We start from the raw sequence: 18,129 nt of genomic DNA, 5'->3' as shown, positions 1-18,129 counted from the left end.
GGAGCCCTGCTTTCCTGGAGATGGCTGAACACCTGCCTGCCAATGGGAAGTAGTGAATGAATGCCTTGTTTTGCTTTGCTTCCATGTGTGGCTTTTTCTTTACCTATTAAACTGCCTTTATCTCAACCCACGAGTTTTCTCACTTTTACCTTTCTGATTCTCTCCCCCATGCCAGCGGGGGCAGGGAGTGAGCAAGTGGCTGTGTGGTGCTTAGCTGCTGGCTGGAGTTAAACCATGACAGATCGGTATTGTGTTTTGCCCTCTCTGGGCAAAACCTCTCCTTGGTTTCACAGACATAAAAATTGATAGCAAAGATTTCCTCTCTTAATTCCTGAACCATGCCAGGGTGGGTTGTATATGACCCTGCCACTTTGCATACCTCCATATATTCTTTAATTTGTTCTTTCCCAATTCACATAAATCCAATTGTTCAAATCAATCATCTTAAATATCAGATCACGATCTTCATTTCTGAGAGGACTAATGCAGAGTCATCATTGAATTTTCCATCATTCTCTGAGTTACTGGTTCCCTCTTCCTTTCAGTAACAGCCCTAGACTTTCCTCCATTATCCTCTTACTTTTGATATATTTATAGAAACATTTTATGTTACCTCTTATGTCCCCTATTAACAGCAACTCATTTTTATCCTGATGTTTTTAATATCTTTGATGTTCTGAATTCTTAAATAATACCTCAGATAGACATACTTTTCTGGAATTAATCTCCCTATTGTCAGGCAAAGCCTGACATCAAGGTGCTGGTATTCATAAACTTAAATATTTCAAAGCCCAACTTCTGTGGCTGCGAGAGATGCCACTAACAAATTGCAAACAGCAGTTTCAAGTCTCCCTTTACAGTGTAAAGTGCCAGCACACACAGAAAAACACATAGAAAGTGAATACTAATGGATGATCAACAAAAGGTCATCTGAGAACAGAGAAGTTCTGTTGGGTGATGCAATTAGCAGAAGCTGTTTCTTCTTCTGGTAGTGGGCTGTGAACCAGCAGAAAGAATTGTAAGTGCATTATTTTATGCTTTGAGGTTGGATGTATGCATATATTAAATAAGATGTTAATTAGTAATTCAGAGAGTGGTCATAAAGGCTATGTTGGCAATTGCTATGCCTTTCCCTCATTATATGTCTAATAGAAAAACAATAAACAGGAATTAATTTACAGTAAATAACAGCTTAAGAACTGCCTACTGATTTATAATATTTTCCTACAATTAATCTCTTTTAAATTATTTTTTTTTATAAGGGAAAGCCCTAGAATATTTTAAAATAAATTACTTACATCACATTACTGTGGTCTAGGAACACTGTGCAAGGGCTAGTTAGGATATGACCAAGTCCATGACATGGGGTTTCTGGTGACCTGCCTCCTTGGTCCTTAACTCAAGCCCGTCCATAAAGCATTGGTAGAAATGTGGGAGAGAACAAGGTAAAATATGCTAATGATCAATTTACAAACCCTATTTAAATGATGTGCTTGGTGCTATTCTCTATAGCACAGGAAGCTCCTTTAAAATATGTGTTTACTGAATAAATTATGATTTACACAGCCACAACTTAGAAAAGGGAGTGATGTCTATTTGCCATTAGCTTGGCATTATGATGTATATGTATATTTATATAATATGCATATTATATAAATAAATGTAACCCCTTCACACACTCTCTACAAATGCTTTCTGTGCAATGCAAAACAGACCTAATGTCTCAGCTGGGACCCTCAGAAAGATTTTATCTGACAGTTTTGATTGAAACACTGCCCAGCTAAAGCAATCTATCATTACTGATCATGAGGGACTTCTGTGGGGGCTGAATTGCTGGAGTTCACCTCCTACTATTAGTTACCTTCTCCTTGACAGTCACTAAAAACATTATCAATCATTATCTCATGTTGTTCCAGAACATGTTTTGCTAATAACACTGGGGACAAATGGCAAGGTTTTGATAGTGGGGGGCTGCAGGGTGCCCTGCGTGGGAGGCAGCCATGACCTGCCCCGTGCTGGTGGCAGCCAGACCCATGCCTCTTGTAGACACTGCCCTGACCAAAGGGAGGAGGACTTTGGGGTCAGCTGATGCAGGGATACATTGAGCAATAGACAGATCCTGCCAATGCTGTAAATAAAGAACCCTTGCAGAGGGACTGGGAAGAAGAGGTTAATCAACTGTAGTTTCTGGGCTGTTGGATTGTGTTTACAGGCAAGGGGAGAGGGACCCCAAAAAGGCGGTGGTCACCAGTGCCATGGCGTGAAAGCTCTGAGGGCTGGGTACAGTCACTAGTGCTCCTTGATATTGCCTGGTAATCTGGTGGGATGTCCTGCTGATCAAGGACTGACCTGTATGTACTGTACTGGGGAGAGCATGCCAGAAGACAGGCGTGAGGTTATCAGCAAGCCAAGGATAACATCCAGAGTCCAGGGGTGTGGTCAACCTTGGAATGTTGTACAACCCAGCTGTACATGCTGGGACCTATAGATGTTCTTGAAAGAAAAGAAGTGGGATATGATAAAGGGGGACAAAAAGCCCTTTAAGGATCCAAAGAGCTAAGGAGTGCAAGTGCAGGGGAAAAAAGGTCAGAGCTATTGAAATAACTGCTTTAACAGAACAACTTTTTTTTCCATTTTCATAATATAATTGATGTAAATGCCTTTAATGATAACTGCAGAGCAATGGCTGTCATGCCATGGTGTGCTTCAAGTTTACATGCCAAAGGGTCTCTAAAAATTAAAATTTTGAGAGGTAATAACTCCATATCTTTTCTTTATTGCATTAATTATCTGACAAATTAAGGAGTTGATTTGCATTAAAATAACCTTCTCTTTTGCAAGGTTATTTTTGTCCCAGTCAAGTTCCTCGATCTGGTTCAACATAAAGCCTCATGAAACTGAACATTGTAACTGTGAGGGCAGCCGCAGGGTGCAAAGGGACAATGAAGGGTAAATGAAGAACAGGAAATGTTTAAGCTAGCATCCCCACAAAAAGTGTCCACTGATCTACAACCTCAAATGTGCTAAAGCCCATTAGAGATTCATTATACAAAGATTGGAAATTAAAAATTAAAGTCATGGGGTCAGTAAAAGCAGAACAGTTTAGGAATGTTTCAGACATTTCCTCTATCTCTCCAAAATAACGAATGCCTCCTTAGCGAACGTGGTGAGTTGACGCTGGCTGGACACCAGGTGCCCACCAAAGCTGCTCTATCACTCCCCCTCCTCAGCTGGACAAGGGAGAGAATATATAACGAAAGGCTCATGGGTTGAGATAAGGACAGAGAGAGATCACTCACCAATTATTGTCACGGGCAAAACAGACTCAACTCGGGGAAATTGATTTAATTTATTAACAATCAAATCAGAGTAGGGTAATGAGAAATAAACATTAAATCTTAAAACACCTTCCCCCCACCCCTCCCTTCTTCCTAGGCTCAACTTCACTCCCGATTTCTCTACCTCTTCCCCCCGCAGCGGCACAGGGGGACAGATTATATCCCCGAGATATAACTATTTTTAACACTAGAGGCTGTTCCAGGATTAAAACAACAGGATCTTAAAGTTTCTCCAGCCACTAAATTATTCAATTTCAACCTTGACAGCCTCAGAAGTTTTAAAGACCCAGTTGGATAAAGCCCAGAGTGGCATGGTCTGATTTCACAGCTGTCACAGCTTTGAGCAAGAGGTTGGACTAGAGACCTTCTGAGGTCCCTTCCAACGTGGATTATCCTAAATTCCTTAATTTGTGCTTCTTGTGCTAATAACTGAAACTTCCAGTTGGATTAAGGCAAACAAACAAAAGCTGAATTTCAGCAGTGAGTGCCCTAGCTTGCTGGAGTTTCCTAGCTTGCCAAAGTGCCCTTGCTCACCAAGTTTCCTTAGGAAACTATGGACATTTTGCTGAAAGCACTGTGGGAACTGGTTTTGCTAAAGTAATTTTTTTTTTTTCCAAATATTGAGACACAAAATCGGCTCTTCCAAATCACAGAAGGAACTGAAGAAAAGGTATTTTGTATTATCTGGGGTTTTCAGAGGGAAGCAGAATGTAGATTGAGTACCAGGAGAGTAAAGCCTGCTGTGATGGTGCGCTTAACCTGACCTTTAGCTCCTCTAACCCTGCTCAAGTGATAACTACCAGGGGTGGTCGTTAATGGGTGCTGATAGTGATAGCTGCGTCTGTTCAAAGTGGATTCGGGAGCCAGATAACAACACAATAGCCAAGGGCTATTGTGAGAAATATGCCCACCTAACCACAGTTATTGTTATGCAATTATGACTATGAGTCAATCATCTTACCCCTATAAATAGGGGACAGCCCAAGAGCCCTTTGAGCTCTCCTGCACGGCAGTGGGCTGCACGGTGGGATCTCCCCTTGAGTAGGGACGCCTCTCAAGGTTACTCCTCGAGGTTGAGAGATTCCTTGCCACAACAGATACTCGGTAAGTGACTAATAGCATGCTACACTTTGAAATCTTAACTAAGTGATATAAAGGATTAATTGTGCATATATAATCCTTTAGTTATAAACTGTTGACCAAGTCTGGGACTAGATCTGGATCCAGCCGCACCTAGACTCCTCTCTGAGAAGGAGTCTAGAAAGCAAGGGGTTCCTTTCCTTTCTGAACCTCATGGCTCAATGGGAGGGTCTCCCTGACAGTTTTGTCTGACCCTGTCCTCTATACAGTAAATAATCAAGTGTACCTTGCCATCGAATCTTGTTAAATCACTGTCACATTTACCATTGAACTCTAACTCACTGTTTTATATCAATAAAGTGTATTGCTGCTTCTCTCTTACAAGTGAAGTGCAGTCTCACTTCCATCCACGACACCTGCGCAACCAGGAGTTGAGAGGCCAACGCTGGCGACCGAAATGTGCCAACTTAGTCTTCTGCATCTAGGCTGCCATGTGATGCACTGGGCTGTTGAGGCCATGTTTCAACATGTATGTACTGCTCCATTTACCTTTCTAATCTTTATGTTGCTTCAGTTATCTCTTTAGGTGGCTAGAAAAGAAAGAAAAGCCCAGAGAGAGAAAGCGAGAGACATCTAGAAAACTTAAGCAGAGACATTAAGTCAGTGGAGCAGGAGGGACGCACGGGAAATTAAAATAGAAATCTACATTCATTGACAACTTGGTCTGGCATAGCAATGGGGAGTTTTGCCTTTCTTTTCAACAGAAACCCCAAGGGACTGTATTCAGTGTGTATAGAGGAGATTAAAAAATTCTGTGATTTTGAGGGAGGGAAGCAGCCAGGTGCTTGGGAGGTAATTCAGGTGCTTCAATATGGGCGTTTTGGAAAGTGCAGGGTGTCTAGGATGTCTGCATGAGGTTGGTATATGATACAGGACCTCTGAGAGGTGTGGTCTTCTGGAGCCAAGCAAGATACTCTGGAGTTTCTGAAGCACCCTCTTGATGTTAGTGCTAAGATTGGAGGGTGGGGGGCATAACTCCACTGTGAAACTAGCAAATCTTTGGGCTTAATAGAGCATTATAAAGACTATAAAATAGAGCACTATAGCTGTAAAATGAAATACAGAATTATAGCAAAGGAAGATAAGGAAAAGAGTCTCCTGGGAATTAGTCTGTTAAAACAGCCCAGGTTTTAAGACCTCAAAAAGAGAAGCTGCTGATTTCTTCCAGAAGAAATGGTTAAAATATAAGTTTCTGATTTTTAAGTATTTGAAAAATAGAATAAAGGAGGCTTGGGTCCATATTTGAAATGAACGAGAGTCTGACGTAGTGCTAAATGTATTGGACCTTGGCTTGGTGCTCTTTTTAAGGAAAATTCCTGTTTCCTGTCTTTTGGGAGAATAGGAATGCTGTGTAAAGATCTGTGCTACCTTGGCAACAGCTAAAGCAGATGAGCTAGAGGAAAAGATTTTTTGTTTTACTGTTTTATGTTTCTTCTAGTCCAGCTATCTCACAGGGGGAAAAGGATCATTGCTCATGAATTGGCAGGGCTCATTGGCAGGGGAGGTTTAGATTGGATGTGAGGAAAAATTTCTTTACTGAAAGAGTGGTTAAACATTGGAACAGGCTGCCCAGGGAAGTGGTTGAGTCACCATCCCTGGAGGTATTTAAAGACGGGTAGATGAGGCACTTAGGGACATGATTTAGTAGGCATGGTGGTGTTGGGTTGACGGTTGGACTCGATGATCTTGGAGGTCTCTTCCAACCTTAATGATTCTATGATTCTATGATTCTATGTTCCCATGTTCCCCAAGAAGATGTAGTAACTGATGGTTCTTTATTCTCCTTGCTATAGTGGAGGCACAGAAGAGCTGTTCAGCAGTGCACAAAACTCCATTTAAGACTCCCTCGCTGATATGCACATGGATGTCCTCTAAAGCTTTGCTGTTTGTTGCATTACTCTTACGAGACCTCTTCAGCTCAGTTTAGCCACTCCTTTCTCTTAGCAATTGAAATACTGCTCTTTCCATTTTCCCTGGGTAGCAGGGAAGCAGTTCTCATGACTAGGCAAAACATGAAGGTCTAATGGCCAAATAGTATTTGCCAATATTGCTCCCTTTGTGCATTAAATACTTAATGGAGAGATTTGCCTTTCAGATGAACTGGCTTTGTGCCCTGAAAGCCCTTTGCTTCTAGCACCTTGAGAACATTGTAGCAGCGATTTAGAAAAAAGGCAGAGATTTGCCATCTCCTGTGCCTCCAATTGCTACCGTTTACACTGTTGTCAAGGGTATTTGCAATAATGCAGCATTTCTTGCACATTTTCACCACTGGCTTTCACAAGTATGGCCTTTGAGAAAAGCCCAGCTGTCTCCGATAACAAAGATTGGAAGCTCATAGTATGTGTGGCTGACTGGTTGCTTTCCCAAAGTCTAATAGCTATTTATTTGACGGCTGCTGCTTTCCTCATTTCTTATCATACAGGTAACTCTGGAGCTGATTAAGTCTCTGTTGCATTTTGCAAAAACATGAAAGATGTTCTAAACTGTCATATTATGTCTGCAAAACATATTTGCAACTACAAATAGTCATCCCCACCAGCAGCTGGAAATGTTTCAATCACTGCTACTTTTTCTATTGCTGAGCCACACACTGATGGCTCTGTGCAAGCAGAGGAGTCCTTAGTGCAGAGGGCATCGCAAGCAGAATCTGTCCTCTCTATAAATTAGTAATAATGCCTTGTGTTCTCTTAATGCCTTCCACAAAGGGGTATACGGATGGCTTCGCTGAGTAATGGTGCAGTTTTCAAACAGCACGTTGGGCTCTGACAACAGGATAGGCTAGAAAGTATGATTAACTTTATAATGTTCAGTTGAAGTTACAGCTTTAATTTCAAGCAGGTAGAACTCAGAGGAGGTGATATTTATCCAGGTTGTTCAAGTTAGCATCTCTATCACATGGGCTTCTTAAGATGGTCTCAGTTTAATTTAGAACCTCTGACAACAGCTGTAGACCTATCTCAACAGCTACATTAAACTATAAACTCAAATTTCAACCTCCTGAAAAGCCTGGCTTTTCTCATGGACTATCCCAGTGAATGATCCCCAGCATTACTGATCTGTGTCATGGAAGGCAATACAAGCATGACATGATACTTGTTCTCTAAGTAGTAGGTTGTCTTTACTAAAAGAATCGGTGGAGGGTGTTTTGTTTTAAAATTTCATACTCTTTTAAGAACTACTAAAAGCAGAGTGCAGCAGTGCAAGCACTGGTGAGTTCCCTTCTCAAGGAGAAGTCTAGTCTGGAATGTGCTTCACTTCTTAAATGATAAACTTCAGAAAGCCATTTTGCCTTGCCCTTCCTAGGTCAAATATGTCCTGCTATGCTGTTGCTTGAGCAGTTTGGACAGTCATTTCATATTACTTTCATATCTCTGCTCCTGACTTAGCCAGTACACAAAGCATTTACAATTGGAAAGAGGTCAGTTTTCAGATATCATGGTTAAAAATCACCGCAGTCTGTATACCGCAGGGGAAAGCTCAAAACCACATATTGGAAACGGGGGGTGTGTGTGTGTGAGTAGCTATAGTGAACTTCAGACTTTATTGCAATTACCTCGATAGTCACAGCAGATAAAATTGGATATACATCCAAATGCAGTCTGTTTTTCTGCTGAAACCCAGGGGAACTCTAATGACAACAATTCTTAAATGGGAATACACCGTATTTATACTGGAAGAACTAAGTATTCAAACACATGCTGATAGGGATTGTGAGACCTCACCTGGAGTACTGTGTCCAGCTCTGGAGCCCTCAGCATAAGAAAGACACGGGCCTGTTGGAGCGGGTCCAGAAGAGGGCCACGAAAATGGTCAGGGGGATGGAACACCTCTCCTATGAAGAAAGGCTGAGAGAGTTGGGGTTGTTCAGCCTAGAGAAGAGAAGGCTTCGGGCAGACCTTATTGCGGCCTTTCAGTACTTAAAGGGGGCTTATGAAAAAGATGGCAGCAAACTTTTTAGCAGGGCCTGTTGTGACAGGACAAGGGGGAATGGCTTTAAACTAAAGGGGGGCAGATTTAGACTAGATATAAGGTAGAAATTTTTGATGCTGAGGGTGGTGAAGCACTGGCACAGGTTGCCCAGAGAGGTGGTAGATGCCCCATCCCTGGAAACATTCCAGGTCAGGTTGGATGGGCCTCTGAGCAACCTGATCTAATTGAAGCTGTCCCTGCCCATGGCAGGGGTGTTGGACTAGATGACCTTTAGAGGTCCCTTCCAACCCAAACTATTCTATGATTCTATGATTAACTAAGTTGTACAAACATGCATGTGGCTTTCAACACTGAAAGGTCTGGAAGGTTCAGGACACTTCAGCTGAGAAGTGGTGTGATTTACAACACTGATTTACAACAGTCAGTGTTCGGATTACAATTTTATTTTTGCCTTTTCATGCTTTGCCAGTGTTCCGAAATGGAACTGTGTGATAATTTATTGTCATCCCTCTGTTAGCAACAGGAGATGTCAGAGCCTCGCTGGAATCGGGTGCAGACAATTTGTTTTTCCCTCTGTACGCATGGGTTTTGAGCACTGGTGTTCACCAAGAAGATATGTCTATCTGCTCTTTCCAGAATGTCAGAGCTGACAAAAAAACACATAGTGAGAATTTAGAGAGACAGATTCCCTTAGTATATGCCATAGCTCCTTCAAAGAACTATTATACCCAAAGCTAACAAAACCCAAAGATCTTTCAAAGATTGAGCAGTCACTTGGTGTTGGGTGGTCATGGGGTGGCTCTGCATCCTGACAAAAGATGGGAGACCTTTTCCTGTCTGCACAGTGGTAACAGTTAATGGACCACACTTGCTGGTACCTCACACTCACGTATCACTGTAGCTATGTAGGACATATTTTACTAAATGTTGGAGGAGGGGAATATTCTTTTCCTATTAAAATGACTATCAAATCAGAAAGTTTCTGGAGAAACTGATTTTAAAAGAAAGATTTTTCACAAAGATTTGGGGAATTTAACAGAAAATATTTTAAAGATGTCATTTCTGATCTTGAACAAAGGAGGAGACATCCTGACTGCTAACAGCTTAGCAGGAGACCCAAATTCACTCTTGCTCTGTCTCGTAAACTAAACAATTTATTATATTTACAAAGTGGATCAGCTCCAAAACCAAGAGAATGAAAGAGCCCAAATCACTGCAGTTTATCCCCCAGGCACTTGCTTAAGAAGGAGGATACCTCGTTCAGAATCCCTAATCTGTGCTACCCATTCACAGGCAGATTTCTCCCGTGTGTGCATGTGTTCTGTGTTTTGGTTTCTTGCTTTCATTAAAAATGTCAAGACTCTCTAATTCCAGATGGGAATTTCACTTCTTCCTTCTGCCCTTCCCAAGTTTTCTGTGAAACAGAAATTTTGTCTTCTTACCAGCTTTGTTAATTTTGAAAAATGTTCTAATTTAAGTTAATCATGTCACCTTTGAACTTGTGTACCACCACTTTTGCAGCCGCTGTAGGACATAAAGCAGTATGTCGTATTGCACGCGACAGTTTTCTGCAGCAGGCAGAAAAGACTCGTGGCAGGATGTCAGGGCGGGAACAAGTGAAGAGGAAATGAGCAGATGTGAGTTCTGGAAGAGAACATAATGCTGCTAAGGAAAACAAACAGAGGAGAAATGCTGCTGCTGGGAAGGAAGGATGGAAGGAAGGAAAGAAGGAAAAAAGACGGGTTTAATTTCCCAAGAGGGAAAAGGGTTCTGAAACCAATAATGAACAAGGATTCCTGCCTGAGTCAGGTATATACTGAAGTAATGAGAGTTTTATCTGAGATTTTCATTTAAAATCTTATAAAATCTAGGTAGTTTACACAGTTTGTATCCTTATTTTACCTAGCTTCAAAATAGTACTAAATTTTTTTTCTTTTTTTTGATTCTGGTATTTAAAATAAAATCTTTCTTCAATTTTTTAAACTTATTTGGTCAGAATTCATTTATCCTAAGTCAAACCTTATTAATATGTTCCATTTAGCCCTTTAAAAAAAAAAAAAGACATGTGCAGGGGAAAATACTTATAAAATAAACCCGTCTATAGTGATACATGATGCAAAATGTAGCAGAATGAAATTCCAGATGTTTCAAACTGTACAGTTATGAGCTGTAAACATGATTCGAATGCCAATTTGTAGACTACACCTATTGTGGAAGAAAACAAATTGCTGTCTTATATTTCAAAAAAAGACTTATGTTTCCATAAAGCTGGAAGAAGCACCTACACAAAACTGACTCCACTTTATTACTTTTCCTTCCTTCTGCTTCTGGGAAATGTCCCTGTTGCTGAGCCAGCTGGCTGGAATTTCTTGGCTATAAGGTGACTCTTTTAATGAAAAACAAGTTTCTCAGTGGAATGATGTAAGTAAAAGGTGCAAACATACAGTTGTTTTGTGCAACATGCCTGTACATGCTGTTTTTAAAAAAAATACTTATGTTATAAATTACAATCTTCTGTGAACAATATCCCAGCCATTCAGGAACTGCATTCATGTCTGATTCATTATGACTACATTAACCAGGTTGGAATAGTACTGCTTTGAAAATGAACTTGCAACTCTGTGCTGGTTTTGGCTGGGGTAGAGTTAATTTTCTTCATAGTAGCTAGTATGGGGCTCTGTTTCGGATTTGTGCTGGAAACAGTGTTGATAACACAGGGATGTTTTCGTTATTGCTGAGCAGTGCTGACACAAGGTCAAGGCCTCTTCTGCTTCTCACCCCACCCCACCAGCGAGTAGGCTGGGGGTGCACAAGAAGTTGGGAGGGGACACAGCTGGGACCGCTGACCCCAACTGACCAAAGGGATATTCCACACCATATGACGTCATGTTCAGCGTGTAAAGCTGGGGGAAGAAGAAGGGAGGGGGGGATGTTTGGAGTGATGGCGTTTGCCTTCCCAAGTAACCATTACACGTGAGGGAGCCCTGCTTTCCTGGAGATGGCTGAACACCTGCCTGCCAATGGGAAGTAGTGAGTGAATGCCTTGTTTTGCTTTGCTTCCATGTGCGGCTTTTTCTTTACCTATTAAACTTTATCTCAACCCACGAGTTTTCTCACTTTTACCCTTCTGATTCTCTCCCCCATCCCAGCGGGGGCAGGGAATGAACGAGCGGCTGTGTGCTGCTTAGCTGCCGGCTGGGGTTAAAACAGGACAAACTCACCAAGAAAAAAAAGATGAAAGCCATTTAGAAAGCTCTTAAGTTTTAAACTGGTGCCTTTGTTCTTGGAAATGGTTAGTCCATCTTCTTTGTTACTTGACTTTGTTACTTACTGTAAATCTCTACACAAAATGAAGACTTGTGAGAAGATAACTGCTTTTGCTTTATTGTTTGCCCATGAGGGATAGTCCCAGGTCCTCATGACTTGAACATTTTGGCATTAACTAGAAGAGAAAAAAAGATCCTTGCCCAAGTGAAGGAGAAGAAATAAACAAACGCAACAGTCTTGAACCTAATAGATGGACACATCAGAAATGTCTGATGAAACTATTTGTTGATCTTTTTGTACCAACTAAAAATGTGGGAACCAGGAAGGAAGTGGTGGAGGCTCCTTGTAGGATTGTCCCCTAGTAATGGGTAGGACAGGGCTGTGTGGATAACATGATTATGCAGATGAACATGTATTTTACTTCTCTGATAAGATGCTAATAAATATCTATCTGTGATTATCTGTGTCTATATAGGTGTATATATGTGTGTGTCTACATTATGTCTATGTGTGTATAGAGAGGAGAGAGAATTCCACAAAGCAAACATTTCCTGGTCACCTTTAGTGCCACAAACCATTTGCCTGCTGTTTTGCTGTTTACTCTGGGAGAAAGTGATTTGCATGTTTCCAGTGCCCAGCACTGGAAGGACCAGGAACAGCAAAACTTTCTGGGTGATGCCAAGGAGAACAGCTATCTGTGAACTGGTCTGGAGCAGCTAAAGCAGGAACCTGCACGAGGACCATGTGGGAACACTCTCTAGAGGACAAACACAGTGTCTGGAGGGTTTGATTTAGATGAGCCAATCTAAAGAAATAAAGAAATAAGAAATACACCCTTGAGCTCAGGTATCACAGATTGAGATGGGACCATTATAAAAAATAACCTGATGACACTAGGCTGGTTGTAAGATTCATTGGCTGAAGTTCAGCTTTGAGCTCAAGCCGTACAGTTACAAGGGCTAAAATTTTACTTGGAGCATATTTTGTGTCCCACAGCAAAGTTTACCTGTTGTGATAGTTAAGGGAACACCCACTGCATAGATTTCTTTCTTGTCTCCTGATTTCACAGCTAGGAAAAAAAGCCTTTCACAGACCTTTCCCTCTGGAAAAAGAAGCCAGAAAAAGCATGTGGCTGCCCTATCGTGTTTGGTAAGCAGATTACTGGTGAGAAGATCGCTCATTTCTGCTATCAGATCTGTAAGACCTCATCTGCTATAAACTGTCATTACTCTGCTGATGTGGATGGCACTGTGAGCATTCAATCCAGGCTGTGTGCTTAATTGTATTACTTTTTATGTCCCTTCATCTGGTTGTTTGCTTGGTGTGCTGTTTGCCCCAGTCTAACAGATAGGACCTGGAGCACAGGTCTGCAGATATTGCCATACTGTTTATGTTATACTGATGACTGGAGGCTTCAGTGATAATCAATGTGCAAAAGCTGTGCAAGCATAGAGACAGGCTTTGCCTCAAGGAGCCTATAGTCTAAGGAGAAGCCAAATATGATACACAGAGTGTAGAATATAGCTTGTTACAGGGAAAGACTGCTGGAGAAGATGACAGGTGCATGCAGACCTGAGCTAAAACCTAGCGACATATACTGCAATATTTCTGTCTTCCTACTTACCTGTTTAAGGATCAGGTCCCATCTTTGAATTATGAAGGCTTCACAGTTACTTTTTGTAAAAATGCTCAGGGGACCTGATGAAACACTTCCATTTTACTGGTCTGCCCACTATCTGCAGGCAGTTTACCCTTCACATCAGGAAAGTGGCTTGGGTTATTGCTTCGCTCCACATGTGTGGGCAGAGGGCTCACATCACCCTTCTGGAGGGGAACCTGCTGCCCATCTTTTGTATCCCATAACACTTCAGAGTAGCATCCTTTCGGTCAGTCAAACAGCTAATAGGAAATCATAGAGCTGTGGCAAAGGGACAGAGCACCGCCAGAGACACAGGGGTGCAGGTCCCAAAGAGCACGCCAGCAGAGTATTTCCTTCTGCCAAAGCAGGAACAAGGCAGGAGGAAAACCAGCTATGGCCAGTTCTGCCTCTGGGCACGCATGTATAAATCCTGTTAATATAACAAAGACCTGGACCTCTAGCCATAGTTCACTCTCTTTTTTTGCAGAGTTTACCTGTAATCTCAGATAATGTGAGTGAGAGAAATGGATTTCTGAATTTTGACAGCTCCACTCTCTGCAAATTAGCCATAGTCTGAAGTCTGCCTTAGTTTGCAGCACTATCACCACGCTGGCATACCTTAGTGTACAAAGCTCAGCACTAGTGGATCTGCAAACCTGGATGATCGGATTTGTTTGCAGGGATCACAAAAACCAGTCCAACCTTGCCAAACTGAATTGAAGAGTTAACATGTAGGGGAGGTAAATACAGCACAGCAGCAAAACTAAGTCAAATCCACCCCTTCAGGGAACATCAAGAGTCCTCAAGCATTTTGTTGAAGTTTGATGTAGCAGCTTTGCCACAATGTCTGAATGCTTTGGACTTGCTTATCATCAGGCTGAAGATAGCATGCTTTCAGCAAGCTACTTTGCTCCTTGTGTTTTTCTGGTCTGTATCCCATTAGTGTCTGTTCTCCAATATTGAAGTCCTTAGTGAGGTGTTGGACCATGACCAGGCTCCCTCAGTCCCAGTGCGCTAGCACTACTTCTAAGCAAGTGATATATTACCACCGTGGTGATCACTAGCAGGTGCAACTTCATCTGTGTGAAGACAGCAGCCTGCAGACTCCAAACTTAAAGTATTGCTGTGGTGCTCTCATCCTCTGTCCTTTCCCACTGCAGTTGTGCCTACCTACCTCAGGGCTGTCACGGTACAGGGATGTCCTCTCCTCCCTCCGTCCCCGGTCACGCATTCTTGCTGAGAGGGGCACCCAGCTGAGGGGAGAAGCTGGTTCCGCCATCTGCCTGTCAGCCGCAGGGTTTGTGAGTCAGCACCCAAAGACTGTACCGTAGGCTGTGATTCTTTTAGTTGCTGCCCATTCACCCAGTTACTCTGGTTATAGAGGATTGGCTAGAGAAAGCTTTTGTCTCCACTTTAAAGCACCATGTTTGTTCAGAGCTGTGTATCAGCCAGGCAGAGGCATAACTTTTCAGCTTGGTATGTGGAAAATTTGAAGTATGCTACATGTAAGAAGGAAGGAAGATAAACCTTTAGATAAGGTAGGGGAAACTCAAATGTATGGCGTATTTAGAGAGAGTTTTAAAAAACATGAGCAGCAGTAGAACAAGTCTGGCTTATGTGTAACTTTTAAAGAAAAGCGGAGGTTCTAGCTGAATGGCATTTATCATCAGGTTTTTTTAACTTTATATGGATTAGCATTGCTAATGAGTTCAGGTGTACTTTTGCTGTTGACTTGGTTACTGGGAGGGAATTTGTTTTGAAAGCAAAGCTCTATTCTCTGATGACTTTTCCTGGACCGGCAATACGATTTTTTTTTCCTACTGTGACTTTGAAAACAGTGGGATTTGTGGTTCTAAGAGCTTTTTACCCCCTTCTTTCCATGAAAAACAGACTGTCAAACCCTAACTATTCTTAAGCAGTGAATTTTAGAGTCTTCATAATGAATATGCTAAAATTTTCCCAAATTCCTCTTGTTTTCTGTCTGAGAATATTACATAGCTATGAGAATTTTTTAAAGCTGTGTTCCAGTGCAGTGATGACATCCTTATTTCAGGAAGCTCTAACTCAGTAGGAAAGGAGTGTTTTTGTTGGATTGTCGGTACAAAATGTTCAGGTAACTCTGAGTAATTCAGCTAATCTTGTTCTAGCATGTACGGAGCCCAGTGGAAAACTGACAAAGATTTTCTGGAGGTGTCTCTGGTCTGGCTATTCCAAAGACACTGTTAACTTGGGTACATTTATCCCTTCTCTGTGTTTTCACTACTCACATTGAAAACAAGACAAATATATTTGGAAGTCTGTGAGTGATCCTGAAGTGTGAAGATGGTTCTCTTCATTTTTTTCTTAGTGATTTCACATTCTCAGAGAACAGCAAGATAAAAATCATATGACTGATATTACTCGATATCCTGATAATACAATCTTAGACTCTGCTGTAAAAAGATTGTATTTTTCCTAGCTGTCTTCTAGCTTCTTTAAGAAAATATGTACAACTGTTCAAGATAAACATATACTCTTATCTTAGGAGACGGCATCTGTAAGATTACATACAGTGTATTTAAACAAGGATTCTAATGACAAACTATTTGAACTCTTTTGGTTTTATGGCTATTTTGTTATTATTACGCTAAGACGGCTGCTTAGGATACTGAGTAATGGAAAATGAATAGCTAAAAGTATAGCATATATTTCAACCTTTAGACTTTTTGTTATAGGATCCTAATTACAACCCCAGTTCTAAGCTTTTCTTTGTTTTTATCAGCATCTTATAAATCATGTTCCTACCACATTTTTTTATTTGGATACAGATGTTAGAAAGAAACTGATAATGTTGCTTAAAGGTCATCCAAAACTTCTTCTTTGTAACTTGAGGAATAGCTTTAAAGGTTTAGCCTTTGCCATTCAATCAATGCAGATGAGACAGGTTAGCAGTGTAAGGTACACACACATGCACATTTCCTGCCCCGCAAAGTTTACAATCAAAATAATAAACAGAGAGAAAATGATCAATATGTACAGAAAAGAATTGCCTCTGGTTTCTCCCTACTATTTTGTAGGTAATTTCTCAGCTGAAAAAAAAGTTAGCTGCTTACACTTTCTGGTTTTTTTTGTGAGATGAAAGAACAGGTACCTATGGTGTAATTAGAGACACGAAATGTCTTCCAGACAGAAGAAATCCTTACCCTCCAGTAGCCCACACAATGGATAGTATCTGTGGCAGGTGAAAAGCCCTGTGCCTTTGATAGGTTGGGTACTTTGAAATAAACCATTTTTCTGTAAATGCTGCAGCTCTGCAAAACCTAACAAGTTCCAAAATCACATTAGCAATAATTATTTTTCTCCTCCATGTTCCTGGAACACTAATAACATCAGCTCTTTTGTCACTGAACCAGAAACATATTAAGGATTCAAGAAGTGGTTTCCAAGAAGCAACAAACCATACTGAATTTAAATAATGAGAACTTTTCATGTTAAGGAGAAGCAGAAACACATACCTTGACTGCAAATTCACCACTGAGCTGGTACAAATGAGTGAAGTGCAACACGTCTCTGGGAACAGCTGAGCTCCTTCTGTTGTATGAATGAGTCTAACTTCTGGTTTTCTGCCCCTCCCTGAACAGAACAGACTCATCCCTCTGTTGATGACATCATATTCCTAGATTTTCTGCCATACTATATTTTAAAAGCAACGTTTGTCTACTGTATCCAGTATGAGACCACTGATATTTGAATATGGGTGGAAAAAACACAAATGCAGCTAAAATATCGATGTGCCACAGTATGTGTATAAAACAGTCGTGTGTTTGCACAACAGTTTCCAGAATTGTGTGTGAGCATGTGCGCACACTCACACTCAAATCTGATCCAGATTTTGGGGAATGGTGAGTGCACTTTTTTTTTTTTACTGGTGTTAGACACAGTCAAGAGTTAAACAAGTCAGCTTTTTGGAGGACTTGCACCTTTAAAACATAAAAGATCAAATATCTCATTTACAATCTTACATACTTCTCTTTCATGGGAAGAAATTCACTGTTTATGTTTCTGGAAAACACTGCTCTTCCTCAGCAGAAATCTCTGGCTACTCGGTCTGCTGAGAACCAATACAGAATTCAAATACCACTTAAAGATTTAAATTTTGAAGTTCCTTCAAGCTTATGGATGAGATCCCTGTATGAAACAGAATGACACCCTAAGAGTAGAGCCTTTTTCCTGCTACATATACTTTTATTCTGCATTTGAGATAATTCACAGAGAACTAATTTTACACTGTTCGTAAGAGGCATAGCTGTTTTTCCTCTAATATTTATGCAATTAAACTGAAATCTGAAATGGCAACCATGGTTGCAGACTTCCACACAAAGGATACATCTTCATTTAAATAGGAAGTGAGCAGAGAAAAGAACAGTCCACTCTTAGTTTCCCACAAAATACTAATTCTGAAAGTAAAAGATTCAAGAAAACACTTGGAGCTATTCGTATTTATATGTGGTCTATATTGAGATCAATGGTATCTACCAGGGAAAGTACTTGGCCCTGGCTCTCCATTGGTTCTTCATTTATAGTTCTAGGGCAATACTCTCACTTGCACTTTTCGCAACAGGAATAACTGCTTTGCTTTCCAGTCATTTTCCTTTTCTTTCTCTGAATCTGTCATAATAGCTGCTCGGTACATTTTCTTTATTGCCACTAGTTGAGTCATGCTCTCCTATCAGCAGTATCTTCCTCTGGTTTGCCCTGCTTTCCCTGTACCTGTTCTAGTTTGATTGTGTAATCTCAGGACTCAAATCTCAAAGAACTTCATCCTACCTTTTTCTT

General features: G+C 41.1%; 1 protein-coding gene across 1 annotated transcript in view; it reads right to left on the bottom strand.

Moving 5' to 3' along the window:
- The window catches only part of BDKRB2 (bradykinin receptor B2), a 21,787-nt gene extending 4,895 nt beyond the window's left edge, over positions 1-16,892 (bottom strand). The window contains exon 1 of the mRNA XM_009322539.1: positions 16,809-16,892. The gene's annotated coding sequence lies outside the window, so the exon portion shown is untranslated. The remainder of the gene's footprint in view (positions 1-16,808) is intronic.
- Between the last annotated feature and the right edge of the window lie 1,237 nt (positions 16,893-18,129).

Source organism: Pygoscelis adeliae, unplaced genomic scaffold (assembly GCF_000699105.1).
Source record: "Pygoscelis adeliae isolate BGI_AS28 unplaced genomic scaffold, ASM69910v1 Scaffold374, whole genome shotgun sequence".
In the NCBI taxonomy this organism is placed as follows: domain Eukaryota; kingdom Metazoa; phylum Chordata; class Aves; order Sphenisciformes; family Spheniscidae; genus Pygoscelis; species Pygoscelis adeliae.
The sequence above is the reverse complement of the archived record's forward strand: the minus strand, read 5'-3'. Positions and strand labels throughout refer to the sequence as shown.